General features: G+C 37.7%; 1 long non-coding RNA gene across 2 annotated transcripts; it reads left to right on the forward strand.

Moving 5' to 3' along the window:
• The first annotated feature begins 3,196 nt into the window (after window positions 1–3,196).
• On the forward strand, window positions 3,197–9,932 carry LOC138492634 (uncharacterized). Of its 2 annotated transcripts, none has more exons than XR_011276233.1 (2): window positions 3,197–3,240; window positions 9,258–9,932. It is a non-coding gene; the product is annotated as an uncharacterized lncRNA (long non-coding RNA). The 2 variants fall into 2 exon arrangements; XR_011276234.1 differs by lacking the exon at window positions 3,197–3,240 and adding an exon at window positions 4,664–4,709.
• The last annotated feature ends 4,097 nt before the right edge of the window (window positions 9,933–14,029 follow it).

Genomic DNA, 14,029 nt, shown 5'->3' on the forward strand with positions numbered 1-14,029 from the left:
GCTTGAACCCAGCAATTTTCAAGCCTCTGTCCTGAAACTTTAACTGAGATCTCTGCAGCAGGTACTTTAACAAGCCCTACAATTTCACTAGGCTATGCCATTATTCCCAGTCCACCTGGTCAGTAATACGCTATGAGCTTTCCAAGTGGCAGCAATTAGGGTTATATGTGGTATATAGCAAGAGGCCATTGAATGGGAGCAGAAGAGACTAGAAATTGGTGGCCGAATGGTAGGTGTCAAAAAGGAATACAGTGTTATTGAAGTCAAGTGGAATGAGAGAGGGGAGAAGACATACAAAGAAATAGGATTCAGTTAATAGGTTGCTAGAGAGAAAGGAAGCCAAGGAAGATTGATAAAACATTGATGTTTGGAGAAATATTCCATAATTGTGATTGTGTAGAACAAAGAAGTACAGTCACAATTGCAAGAAGCAGAGAATAAGGAGGGGAGGTAAGTAGAATAGAGATGTTTGAAAAATATAAAGGTTGCATGGAATAGAGATTCAGAAAAAGACATACATGGATAGCATACATAATGTTTTTATTTGAAAAAAACACTACATTTTTTTGGGTACTGCAGTTTAGCCTACAAATATCTATCAAACTATAAACTATATTAAAGTTTTAAATGTCATGACAGTCGGGCCTGATGAAGTACCTAATCCACTAATCAAAGAAAATCCCAAATCTGCAGCTGAGTTGTTGACCCCTGTTTCAAATGTTTAATATGCTCCCCACCTCAAGCAAATACTTTAAGGTTGGAAAGTGGGTATGAAGATCAATTACTTGAATCTTGGAATAGTGGACAACTTTACGATGATTGCTCTCCAAGATGCTGCGGTGAAGATTTTCTTGAAACCTCCACTGATTCATTTAACTTGATGGAGGGAAACAAGTAAACTTATTTGCCACAACATTGCTTGGTTTGGCGAAAGGAACATCTTAGGAATAGAACCAATAACCCTTAAACTTCTTGTACTCAAATACACTCAAACACAACAAAAGGTCATTATATTGATGCTTTACAGACTTGTCTTTGGCAATTGATAAAGTTTATATGTGTGTACATTGATAGAGACTTGCACATTGGGGGCTACCACAAGCACTACTACCCCTCATAATAGAATTGCATTCAAAGAAATGGACTAGGGTTGGACAGGCAAAGGGTGGTGGACTATTAGAATAATCACTGTATGAAACTAAAGAGGGGCTTCTTATAAAGTAACTCCACAATTGTATAACATCTGATCGCATTGAGGCATTGAAGGATAATCCGACAAATTGGTTCCATGTGAAAATGTACCCTGGAAAAAGGTTGCCAGGTAATTGATTATTTTCCGTGCACCCCTAAAAGCCTCCGCCCATATATTCTAGGAAGGGTATTATAATACTATTCTAACTCCAAGTCTATAATATTTGGGGACATTTCTTGATTTTCTTGTGAGTACACATTTGGGGAAATGTTGCAACCAGGTAACATTTTCCCAGGTGACTTTATCAATGGATACCCAAAACTGATATTCCTTATATTGGAATTCACAAACTCTCTTATTTCTCGTTCACAGATGACACAGGCATCTTTGATGTAATGCCCTTAGCTGTGAAAGAAAAACAATCACAATTTTAAATTGCAAAAGAAAAAATCCATCATAAATATCATGTGAATTAACAAGCACTCATCTCAGTAACAAAATAAACTTATTTGGGATTTATAGTAGATCAAAATATAAACTCTAAGACACAAGGTTTGAAGAGAGATTTGGCACCAACTTGGAAACCACTCAGAAATTAGAAGCAGACAGACTTCCAATGATCACATACGTTTTAAGTCAATGAGAGTCAGATTGTGGGATACAAATAAAAGAATTTCCAGAGTATGGATCTGATGCTTTACTTAAGCCACGTTTAGCAATGTTATGAAATCAGTCCTTAAACTTTAATAGAAATTCCTAGAGCAGGTTAGACCTGCCTGGCAATGTACCATCCAGTCAAAATGATGACTATCAATCGGCAAGGATATGCACATCTGCGTTCCACGTTCGATGTGAGAGCAATTTTCTGTTTCATAGTTTAGTAATTCTTATCTTTGGGAATGCAGTCATGACAGATGCCTTGTATCTTAGATATGGGAAAGGTGTAGAGAAAAACACACAATCATCAAAGCTTATACAGGTCTATGGGACCATTAGGAAAAGCTCAGATGGACACATCAGTACAATCAATATGGTGCCACACATGAACAATTTGAGTGCAAAAAGAGACACTGCTTACACTACTAGTGTTCAGTTCATTTCAGCGCCCAATCTACCATCAGACAACAACATTGTCCTCATCTGTCTCAGTGTGATTGTCTGCCCTTTCCTGTAGGTAAAAAAGCCCACCAATCAATGAGAGGTAGTTTGAATTTCATATGTCGCATCTCTCTAAAAATTATGATTTATTGCAAAAGAGTAGCCTAGCAGTTCCTCACTGTATGTAGAAACCCACAAAAGCAGCACTTTGGAATACTCAGGCCCATCTCATCCAGTGAAGCCAAAGGTAGACAGACAAGGAGTGATCAATGAATAATAAAGTAAGGTGCAGCTTGAACCGTCTTACTCATTTTACTTATTCCAGGAGACAGAGCTGGAGCTGGACTTCAAACACAAGGCCAAAACTGCACATGTGTAATTCATCAATTATATTAACATTTGTCCCATATCTGATATCTCTGGTGAGCTAGGCTTGATTTGATGTTTAAAGTGTCAGCATCTTCTTTGATCCAGTAGCCACGTTTTAGCTCACTGACATCTTTTATCCACATAAGTCAGAGTTCAGTGTAGAAACAAGTGTATTATCTTGTCAGTAGAAATTGGTGTTCCCCCTATCATGACACTGTTAGTTCATTTAAAAAACATTCTTTAGGCTCAGGATTCACTGCATGTGAAGGAATGTTTCTCCATATCCCAATGCTTAATGTGTCTTAATGAATTCACATTTATCATGTGTATGTCTATGAAGAGTGGTCTCAATCAGAGATGTTGACCAATAGAGATCAGTGGATTTCTACTTGCCACTGGACTTAGCTGACCCACCATTTTGCCGAGGATGATCTTCCTCAATCAGAGGGTATCCCCTGATGTCAGATTGATAGGTTGTCTGCAGACCTCCTGGTGCTGCATAATGGACTGGTGATTGTTTTTGTACAGCCATAAAACACAGTGGTGGATGTTCGGTGGAGGCACCCAGCTGAACGTCCTTTGTAAGTTACACTGTCCATCTTATTCTATCACTCTTAAATTACTTTATTATTGTTTTGAGTATTCTTCCTTTGAAGCTAACAGATTATTCACTTTTACTGTATATGTGTAATTACCTCATCTGCAGAACCAATTTATGCCAAAAATACATTTATTTTGTATATCACTAATCATAGGTTGTGCTGCCCTCATGTTTCCAAAGAATATTTTCATTCTCAATAGCATGATATTGTGTGTTCTAGAAAGGGAATCTTTAGCTCTGTGCCACTCTCATCATTACCTTTCCATTCTTGGCACCATCTAGGCAGCCTGAGATTGTCATTACTTTGAAAAAGCCACAATAGAGATTATATCATATACTTATAATTGTAACAACATCATGCACTTTCACTGTGCATATTTACATATATGTCCCAATGATATATAAATAGCATTTACATTGGGAACAATAAATTGCATTTCATCCTCGGGAACCAGATGAAACATCTTTCACTGAATTGTGAGGGTAGTTTCATGTCTTATAAGTTAAAAGAGCAGCCATTAGGACTGAGGCATTGTTTTAAATGCTGTCTTCAATGTATACAAGGGCAGAGTTAATTAGGGATAAAGTGGCACCAGGTAGATGTGTTTGCAGGTCTACAATTAATTAGTGCAGTTTGAATACAGATCTTCAATCGCATGCAAAGACGCCTAAAGGAGAGCAGCAAAGACTATTAAAGAGAGGCTCCAGTGATCTGTGATAGGATCTATTCACAGGGAGGAATGATTTGGGAATTGCAAAGCTCAACAGATGGTTATATTGTCAGAAGGCAAATAGATTTGTATGGAATATTTTAAAAGTAACAGTGATGCAAACACCGGCTATTATTGTAAAGTTTATTAAAGGGATTTCTGAGGAGATCTTTGTTCAACTCCCACATTATAAGCTTTGATTACTCAGTCTTTAACCAGTACAGGTTGATTAAAAAATGACCATTCACCTGGGAAACAGTGACATATGTTACATTCAAAATTACAGATCTGCGGTTGCTATTCAAAGGAATCTGGTATTGGATTTAAATTGAAAATAGTGAACACAGCTCCATGTAGCCCAGGGATATTTAGGTCAGGTACTCAGGAACTGCATCACCTTTCTTTGTTTTCAGAACTTCCACACACAAAATATTTTGAATGCCATGAGTCTGAATGTGAGTTCTCTCCAGAGTTACTGGTTATCCCAAGCACAAGCTCTAGACTTATAGACCCCTGATTTGGCAATGTGCTGCACTCTATCAAGCGTTGATCATGCAGAAAAAGATGCATACAATTCCCATAGTGTCTAGTTGTGCCTGCTGCTCACCTTCCTTAAGAAACAGTACCCCCATATGATTTGTATCTACTTTATCTGCTGTATTGCACATGGTCAGGTTTGTGTACAGCCCTGTGACACTGTGGTATGTCTTTGGTGGAGGAACCCAGCTGAGCGTCCTATGTAAGTATCAGAATTAACATTGTACACCACTCTTTCTTCGTGTTTTATTTTGTTCTTTTTTATCATTTCTCTAACGGAAGTGTGCAGGCACATTGATAGGATATTTAACACTTAGTATAGGTATCATTGTATCCTAGCTCATTGCTGTTTTGCAATGTTCATTGTTATCTATGGTTTATTTTATTTGTTAAAGTGCAGACTTAGATCCAGAGCAGCACAGCACTGTGCAAGGTTTGTGTAGCCAGCATTTAGGTTTGCATCTTTTAACAGTAGCTCTGCACTGTGAGTTGCATTATGTGCATCCTTTGTGAAATTGGAGAATTTGGGGGCATTTCGAGACGTTACTGGGATGGCGATCCAAAGTGTGGGTGTATGACAAGAGAATGATTGTTGCGTGTTCCTCTCTTTATGTACTAGAAAGATAACTGCACAGATAGGTTAATACAGTACCTATCTGTGCAGTTAGCTTTCCATTATTCATCTAAAATAATATTAGCTTAGCTTTCAATTGTGAAATGGTGACAGGGTAGAAACAGTAGTACAGGATGAAACAACTTTGATTGAAATGTGAGCGGCAGCTATCTCATTGCTAAGGTTAGAGAATAGTGCGTTACATTTAAATCAACAGGTTATTGAACTATAAAGTAAAAAAATACTCTTCATTGTTACCAAACCATCCCATTATAGTGCTAGTTCACTTTCCCTAGCCATGTGTGTACTAAGTAAATTTGAGTTCAAGTCCCCTTGTTTTATGTGATTTATAAACCGGGTTTTAGATTATTGCTCAATTTATTAAAAAAATATGTTCTTGTTAGAAGTTTAAGATCACAAATCTTTTTTCAGCACACTCATTTTAAACACATTTCGCTGAGTTCTGATGAATTGCCAATCATCTGCAATTTAAACTTAAGCTAAACCCCTAACTTGTTTGCCAGTTAAGCATTCTGCATGTTGTACAGTCAATCAGTGCAGTGAGATTCCTTGATAAAGCACCATGATTCCTTTCCAAGGTCACCATGTACGCTGCAACTTCATTCCATACCATTTCTGTACCACAGTACTGTAGAAAAGGGTATCAGCCAAGAAAGGCGTTATATATATATATATATATATATATATATATATATATATTTAGTAGAGAAATCCTCAAATTAAAATACCTCTGACAATTGCCATTTGTGATCTTGTTTATTGGTTTTGTTGAGGTCAGGGTATATTTCACCCACCTTTTATAATAAAATTTGATTTGATATAACCAATTAGTTTACAATTCACAGCAGTGACATTGTGCAGGACCTTGCTGTACATGTGAGATGTGTACACTGAAGTCCCAATGTACATTAATTGCCTTTTCATTTAGTAATACAATGTTCCTCTAAGGCCATTAGTAACTTCTTATCTTCTCTAACTATTCTCCAGTTCTCCTACCTTTCAAAATAGGAAACGCTTAATAAAGGACTAAATACTCACAACAAATGTTATATAAATTATTTCACATTAACATTTCCATCTTAAGTATAACTTATTTATGATAATATGGAATAGATAATGTCAATGCAAACAACATTTTAAATAAATTAAAATCTGACTTCTTAAGTTTGAAAATAAAGTCACGCTTTTCTGATGTTTGTGGCATTTTTCTGTCAGAAAACTGTGTCTAGTATTTTGTAATTTCAGAAATGTGAAACAGAAAACGTGAAGAAATAGGTATTATAATTGGTCAATTTTAAATTTACATAAATTGGACAGGATTCGGCCACACCAGATATAACTTCTCTAACTCATTAGTCAGCTTTAGTGTATTGCTGATTTCAAGATGTGATCTCAAAGATGAGACTTGTTGTAGTCTATAAATTAAGCCTAAATTCACCTGTAAACTCATACATTCTCACTTTGATAGTTCAAAGGCACCATTCTACTCAGTAAAACTAGAAGAAATGTTAAATTGCATTGCCAATTTTATTATAGTGCTGTTTGATAATCTATGTAGATGACAGACTGCTTTAGGGGACTCAATGGGCAAGTATAAAAGTCAAACTACAAGCAGTGGATCTTTGGAGCATTCCAGGAGCCCTTGGTAGAATTAGGCACCTTAATAATCAAAAATAATACTTTAAAAATGGTACAATGAATAAAGATGATTTCTGGACACAGGTAATGAAAAACACACAATTAAGGTAAGGCAGAGCTCCTTGGAGTAAAAACATCTTCAGATGACATATTATTAATGTATACAAATAATTGTGTTTTGTCCAAAGAGATAAAATACATAATTCATAACAATCTTGAAATATCTGTGGCCATAGGGATAATTATAGGGAGTAGTAAATCACTCCAATACAGATGGTCGCAAGGAAGAGTGTAGACGTTACACATGCTACATCAAAAATATACATATGCACATTAAAAGTTCTATCCACATATGATGGAACTTACATTCTAGATGTGGAGAGCAAAGTTTGGACACCAAAGAATGTTTTAAACCACAAAAAAGCCATGAGCAGTAAACTGCAATAGAATTTGCATGCATTTATTTCAAACTGAATGGCTGCTCATACAATTGTCCAAAGACAAGCTACAACTATATTTTTTACAAAACCTTTTAGGGAAATAATGACACTTTTTCTGTGAGACAAGAAACACCTTTTGCAAAATTGACTTCTGTAGATACTAATATTGTGAAAGGACTCAGTCCAACATCTGAAACAGAAGTTTGGAAAGTGTCAGTAAAATCCATAGGCATCTTAGAAATGATTAAACGCTCTGAGTATAAAACTCTCTATGATTGGTCAGCGACTTGTCACGATCAGTTTCCATTAGAAAAACATCAATATCTCCATACTATTTGAAAAAAAACAGTGGGAGTGGGAACACTGAAACACTAACAGTGCCCGTGCTTCATTGAATTATCTGCCAGCAGGAGCAGGAGCCTGAACTACCAGCAGTCAGTGTCTGCCAGTTGTTCACCCCAGCTACCGACAGACTCAGAGTATACCGGTCTGGAAAAAGTGCTTGTAACCTTTGTAACAGGCACCTTTTTCATGCTCGTAATGAGGGCCTAGTCTTCATAATCAAGCCAAGACTTAATTGGCATTGTGCCATCACAGATGGTCTCCCACAATGAATCCTTCTAGGGGTGCATGAGGTGACCTAATGTGAACTTCTAGATATATTTGCTCTGCTTCGCCCTCTTCTTGAAATCAATAGAGAATTTGACCCCTGCATATTTACCTGGTTTCTTAAGTGTTCCTCTAGATATACTCTAACTTTTAAGTGCAGATGCAAGTACATAGGTATTAAAAGTGACACCCATATTAAAAAGGTCTCCTTTATCTGGTAATTCCAAAGCCATATTTAAAATTGCAAATGAGATGGGATTGCAGGCTTGCAGCGCCTAAAAAGGGGAAGCCAAACTACCTGCTATTGCAAAACATTTAAATGCACAGTGTGGGGTAAGTGATGAATGTCACCCATTACCTGGAGGAGTTTGTTGATTCTTGTGATGTGGACCAAAGAAGGTACCTGGCCTCAACCCTACTGCATAATGCTGTATCCTACTCCTTACAATTAAACAGTCAGACAGGTCTATCTCTTCACATTGACAGCAAATATTTAGGCCTTTTTTAATACATTGGAATCTCTGTAAGAAACACCTTGTCTAATAGCATTGGAAGAGGCACTCAAGGAGTTATTCCCAAGGCCAGCGGTATAGTCTGCCTTCCTCTTGTAAACATTGCCAAGCTTCCTATAGCATCTTCAAGAGCATTTACAACATCTAATCCAGATATGATCACTATGGTCACATTGGGACAAAAGGAAACATCAGGACAAGCCTAGACATTTTACTGAGAGAACAGAGCAGCTACATGAAGCCTTGATCTGCTGGTGACAAAGGCACATGGATGTTTTTCTAGTAGTGTTTTCTCTCGCATAGATTTACCTTGCAACCATTGTCTTCTAGCATAATTCTTGTTATCACTAAACTTGTATATGATTACTGCTGTTATTTTAATCAATTATCTTATTAATTTTGTTACTCCAATAAATATTTTGAGATTGCTAATATTGCACATTTTTTAACACCTTTAAGGATTTGCGTTCTTACCTTAAATACATTGCTCATTTGTTCATATTGTTCATACTGCCATCATCCATTTCCCCCCACACATTGAGTCATGTGCTCTGCCTCCTCTACCAAAGTGTGGGACGTGGCTAATTGAGCCAGCTGAGCTTGGGAATTACGCAAGCTTGCTTGCAGCCGCACAGTCAGCCATGGGTGCAAACAGAAATACTCCAGCTTTGATTCATGTACTCCTGAGGGCATCATACCCTCCTTTAACACCTTAAGCATATTTAACGCCGAATCATTCGAAGGCACAGGTGTACGTCACAGAGGCAGATAATAACAGTACATGGCTTAGAATTTGAAAAATCAATGTCCTTCATTAAGAGTTTGTGCTTGAAGTAGACAGAAGGGAATGAAACCTGAATCTTGAATTGTATTCATTTAACTGCCTCATTCTAACAGTTGTAATTCTTTTCTTGCAGCCGGTGAGACCAAAAAACCTTCCATGAGCCTCTTCCCACCCTCTTCAGAGGCGGTCGATGCAAATAAGGGCACCCTGACATGTCTCCTGTCAGACTTTTATCCCGGATCTGTGACAGTGAGTTGGACGGTCGATGGGCAACCAATAAGCAGTGGAGTTGAGACAGCCAAAGCCACTAAACAGATTGAAAACAACCTATACATGACCAGCAGTTACCTGCCTGTAAACTCTTTAGACTGGAACTCAAATAAAGTTTACGCCTGTCAGGCCACGCATGAGAGGGAGACCATTAAAGCATCTGTGAGCCGATCTCAATGTGCTTAATCCTTCGTAAGCCAACTCTGGTCAGTGTCAAAGGGCTGTGCTTGAGTAGGCATCAACGCAGTAGGATTTAAATATGGTGAGATGTAATAGTGACCAACCTGCCAACTAATCCTGGGGAATGCCCCCAAATGCTGTTAGAACACTCTGCTTCCTGAACTGAAGCTTTGCTCTGTCTCTATCTGATGTCATTCCAGGCAAGTGATTGATTAGTGTGTTATATCATTATATCCAGCCAGATATGACTTATTTGGAACATTTCACTGTCATCACTAGAAAGCGCTGGGATTGGTCTTCTGCCTTTTAAGTAATGTGTTCATTTTTCGACCAATAAAATATGTATCTTCATCACCCATTGTGTTTCAGAGTGTACTCTTAATTTTTTAGTTTCTCTAATGTTTTACACAGCCTAGTCTCAGCTCAGATAATACAGCTTGCATTGCACAGGCTTTTCATTTCCTATTTTTTATGACACTCTTTCATCCATCATTCTGACAATTTCCATTCATCTATGGGTCAATACCAAGCAAACTAGTTGCATATATTCACTCACCCATAGTAACATAATAGAGAATAGCATCTCCTTAAATGACAATGTAAATATTCATGAATGAATTGTGGATCAACAGATGTCTGAGGTGATGAATTGGTGAATGGTTTCCCTATAGCTTTTCTGGGAATTGGCAGTTCAGTGCGCATGTTAATGTGGGCCGACATTGTTGGAAGGAGAAAGGTCATTAGTTGGTGGACCTAGGGCTCTGCCACTATATACATGTTGTGTTTGCTCTTTGGCTAGGCTTCTAGATGAACATTGGGTTCGTTATTGCATAATTTTAATTTCCTGAGAATTGTGTCACAAATATTACATGTATCAGACATGTCCCACAGAAGAATATCAATTTCCAAAAGGTATTTATTAGAACAAATCAAAAACAATTCTGTAGGGACTAAAATGGTGCATGAAAGTAATTCAAATGGGATCAAGATGCTCATGCACCAAATAGTGCATGAAGGAATCTCAACAGAGACAAAATAAGGGCTGTGCACTTACAGTTATAAATAAGATGTCGATATTAAGTATAGCATCCTGTTAGAAGAGTTCATCTATAAAGGAATTCTCTGACATTCAGATTTCTTGTTCGATGTTCCTGTGCAGCAAGAGGAAGGTGTGCGGAGGTTACCAGAAGGTGGTGACAGAATTGGTGGTGCCAAAGTGAATTAGAGTGATCTTGACTGCAGGTGGTAAGAGGTATGTGAGAAGAAGAAGATTGAAAAGGACTTGCATGTACTTTTCCTTGTTCTTCTTCTCCCATATCTCATGGGATGGTAAACGATGCCAAAGAGAACGGGGAGTCAAGGATTAATGATGCAATGTTGATATCTGGAGGAATATGAGCAAAATGTAAATGATCTTGTCCACAGAAGAGTACAGTGAAACGTAAGAGAAATTGACAGAATAAGAAGTGGATATCAATGGTATGAAGAGGTGTGTGAAATTGAAAAGATAACTGGAATAGAGAAATATCTCAAATGTAAATGAAATTGAGATATGTGTGTGAGGACAAAATCAATAATTGCAACTGAGAGGAATAGAAGAGGGAAATGATATGTAAAGTAGTATGAGAGGTCAACAATATATATCGATTATGAAGAAGGTTAAAATAGATATGCATAGACAACACATAGGTAGCTCATTAATTGAATAGTGACAGATTACTTAGAGGTTGTCTTAAGTGAAGGATAGATTGGCCAGATAGGCAGCGAACATGTAATTATTGCACGGGAACCTGTGACTTTCAGCATTTTAGGGAGATCATTTGAAGTGCAGTGTCAAGAATAGGTGAGAAAAAGCATACAAATACAAAAAGGGACATTCCCCTACAAATGCATCCCTCACTGAGCACAGGAACACTGTGGGCTCACTGAGGCACAGGGCAGTCAATAATGATATCCTCTGGGTCATAGCAAACATGTGCAGCCAAGGTGATCATTATAAGGGCGTTTCCACATTCTGATTCTTCAAGACCCTGAACGAACTCTCTGGCATGCTTGAATAACCCACTGATTGCAGCGTTTAGCAGTGATTTCAAATGAGATGTTAAAGGCATCAGAAGACTCTTATCTGCCCAATTTCCCACTCTAGGATTCTATAATTGGTTAATGAATAAAAAAAAGTGAGCAGACAGGTTTTAAATAATTGCCGACTTTTTGAAACGTTTTGAAACAGTCCTTACATTTTAATAGAAATTCATAGAGAGGGATGTAAACACCTGGCAATGAGCTATCTAATCAACTTGATGACCACAAGCAGGGGTGTTCATAGGTCCGGAAAAGACCAGAGGCTACGCTGATGTCGGAACTGTCGGGACTAGGGGCTAGCTAGCCTTTTGGTTGTAGCTCCTGAGATTCTATCTGGGGCTATAACCAAAATACCAGGGGCTATAGCCCGCTTAACCCCCCCTAGCAATGCCTCTGACCACAAGCATTCATGAATAAGTAGTTCTGAATGCTATATGGGTTGTGAAGGATAATTTGAATAACTTGGTTCAGAAATATGTATCTTTTGTAAGCCTGCTGTACTGCTGGATGCATTATACATTTTATGCAAGAAATATTTAGAGGGAAATCCCTGGTTACCTAGCGCACATGTGACTAAGAAATCATCAGGAGAAGCTCAGATGGGCACAGGAGAACATGTAAATGTTGTCTTACAGAAACTATGTGAGTACAAACAGTTAAAATGTTACCACTGTCGATGGCAACGGAGGAGGGCAACTTCATTACAACAGTCGATTAAGTATCAGAGAACAGAGCTGTCCTTGTTTGCCTCATTGTAGATGGTGTTTAGCAGATCACTTCTCTCAAAAAGTTTGATATATTGCCAAACGTTACCTGAGCATTTTCTTAACACCTAATAGTAACACCCAATAGTATCTCCCTTTATGAGTCCAGGCAATTGATTTGGACATCTGGTCTGTGGAAGGGTGGACTGAGTTCATGCTACATGTGTGCAATCTCATACAATCAGCACTATTGGATGGTCACGTCCAACTCATCCAGTGAAGAAACAGTCAGATAGACACAGAGAGATCAATGAACAATGAAGTTAGGTGGAGCTTGAAAAGAAACCTTCACTCTAATCAACAATAGTGTCAACCAACCTACAGGAGACAAACCTGTAGAGGGTATGTCCAACAGAGAGTCAACAAATTAACATTTGTAATTCATCAACAATTGGACCATTTGGTCCAAATCTGACATCTCGGGTGAGCTTGAATTATTCAGATGTTTACAATGTCAACATCATCTTTGACCCTGCGGCTGCATTCTTATTTGCTCTCTGATATCTCGTGAATGCTGGGTCACACAAGGATAAATTCAGTGTTCTTTGTCATAAAACTCAACTGGTTTTCCCCCAGCAAGAGACGACCTAATTACGTATGCAGATGGATTGAATTTGTGGTTAATGTAGGTCCTTTGGTATCAGTAGCCTTTACATGACCTGAAGGACACAGAGAATGTATCCATCTTCTTAATGTGCCTTAACCATTCACACTGATCATATAACTCCTCTGAGCTAGTCAATGAAGATGGATCTCAGTCAGAGATGAAAAAGAAGAGTGATCTGCTGATTTCTACCTGGCACTGGACTTAGATGATCCAGCATTTTGCACTCGCTGTCCCAGGAAGATATTCCATGATAAGTTCTTCTGCACCACATAATTAATCAGAGTTCATCCCCTGATATAATATTGATATGATGTCTGCATACCTCCTGATGCTGGATGTCGCAGTATGGTCTGGAGGTGGTTTTTGTACAGATATGCACCACAGTGGTTGATCATCGGTGGCGGCACCCAACTGAACGTCCTTTGTAAGTAACAACCTATATCCACTTAATACACTTTGAAAAGTATTCATTGTAAACTAATTGTTATTTTAATATTCTTTTAAATATTATGCAGATTAATTTACCCGATTTGTCAATATTACAGTAAATTGTGTGATTCCTCTACTGCATAGACAAGTTCAGTCCAATAAACTTTATTCGGATATTGCACTGCTTCCATCTATTCACAGAAGAATACATTTCTTAATACAAATGTATTTTAAATTCTGGAAGGAGGATATTTGAACTCTGTGTTATTCTCTGCATTATATTTACATTCTTGCTCCCATCTAGTTGTTCTGAAATTGTATTTACTCTGACAATGCCACAATATTTGGGAAACATATACAGATGTGTAACTGTTAAAAAAAGCATAATTCACTTTCACTAAATATATTTATACATATAGATGGCACACAGGTTTACAAAATGTTAAATAAGGTTATAATATTAGCCCTTTGTTGATGATTCAGTACATAGATGGAATCACACATATTTACTAAATAATAATAAGATAACAGCACTTCGGACAGGGCAGTATTCTTGCATTTACATCTATTACA

Source organism: Ambystoma mexicanum, chromosome 10 (assembly GCF_040938575.1).
Source record: "Ambystoma mexicanum isolate Mex_15411 chromosome 10, UKY_AmexF1_1, whole genome shotgun sequence".
In the NCBI taxonomy this organism is placed as follows: Eukaryota; Metazoa; Chordata; class Amphibia; order Caudata; family Ambystomatidae; genus Ambystoma; species Ambystoma mexicanum.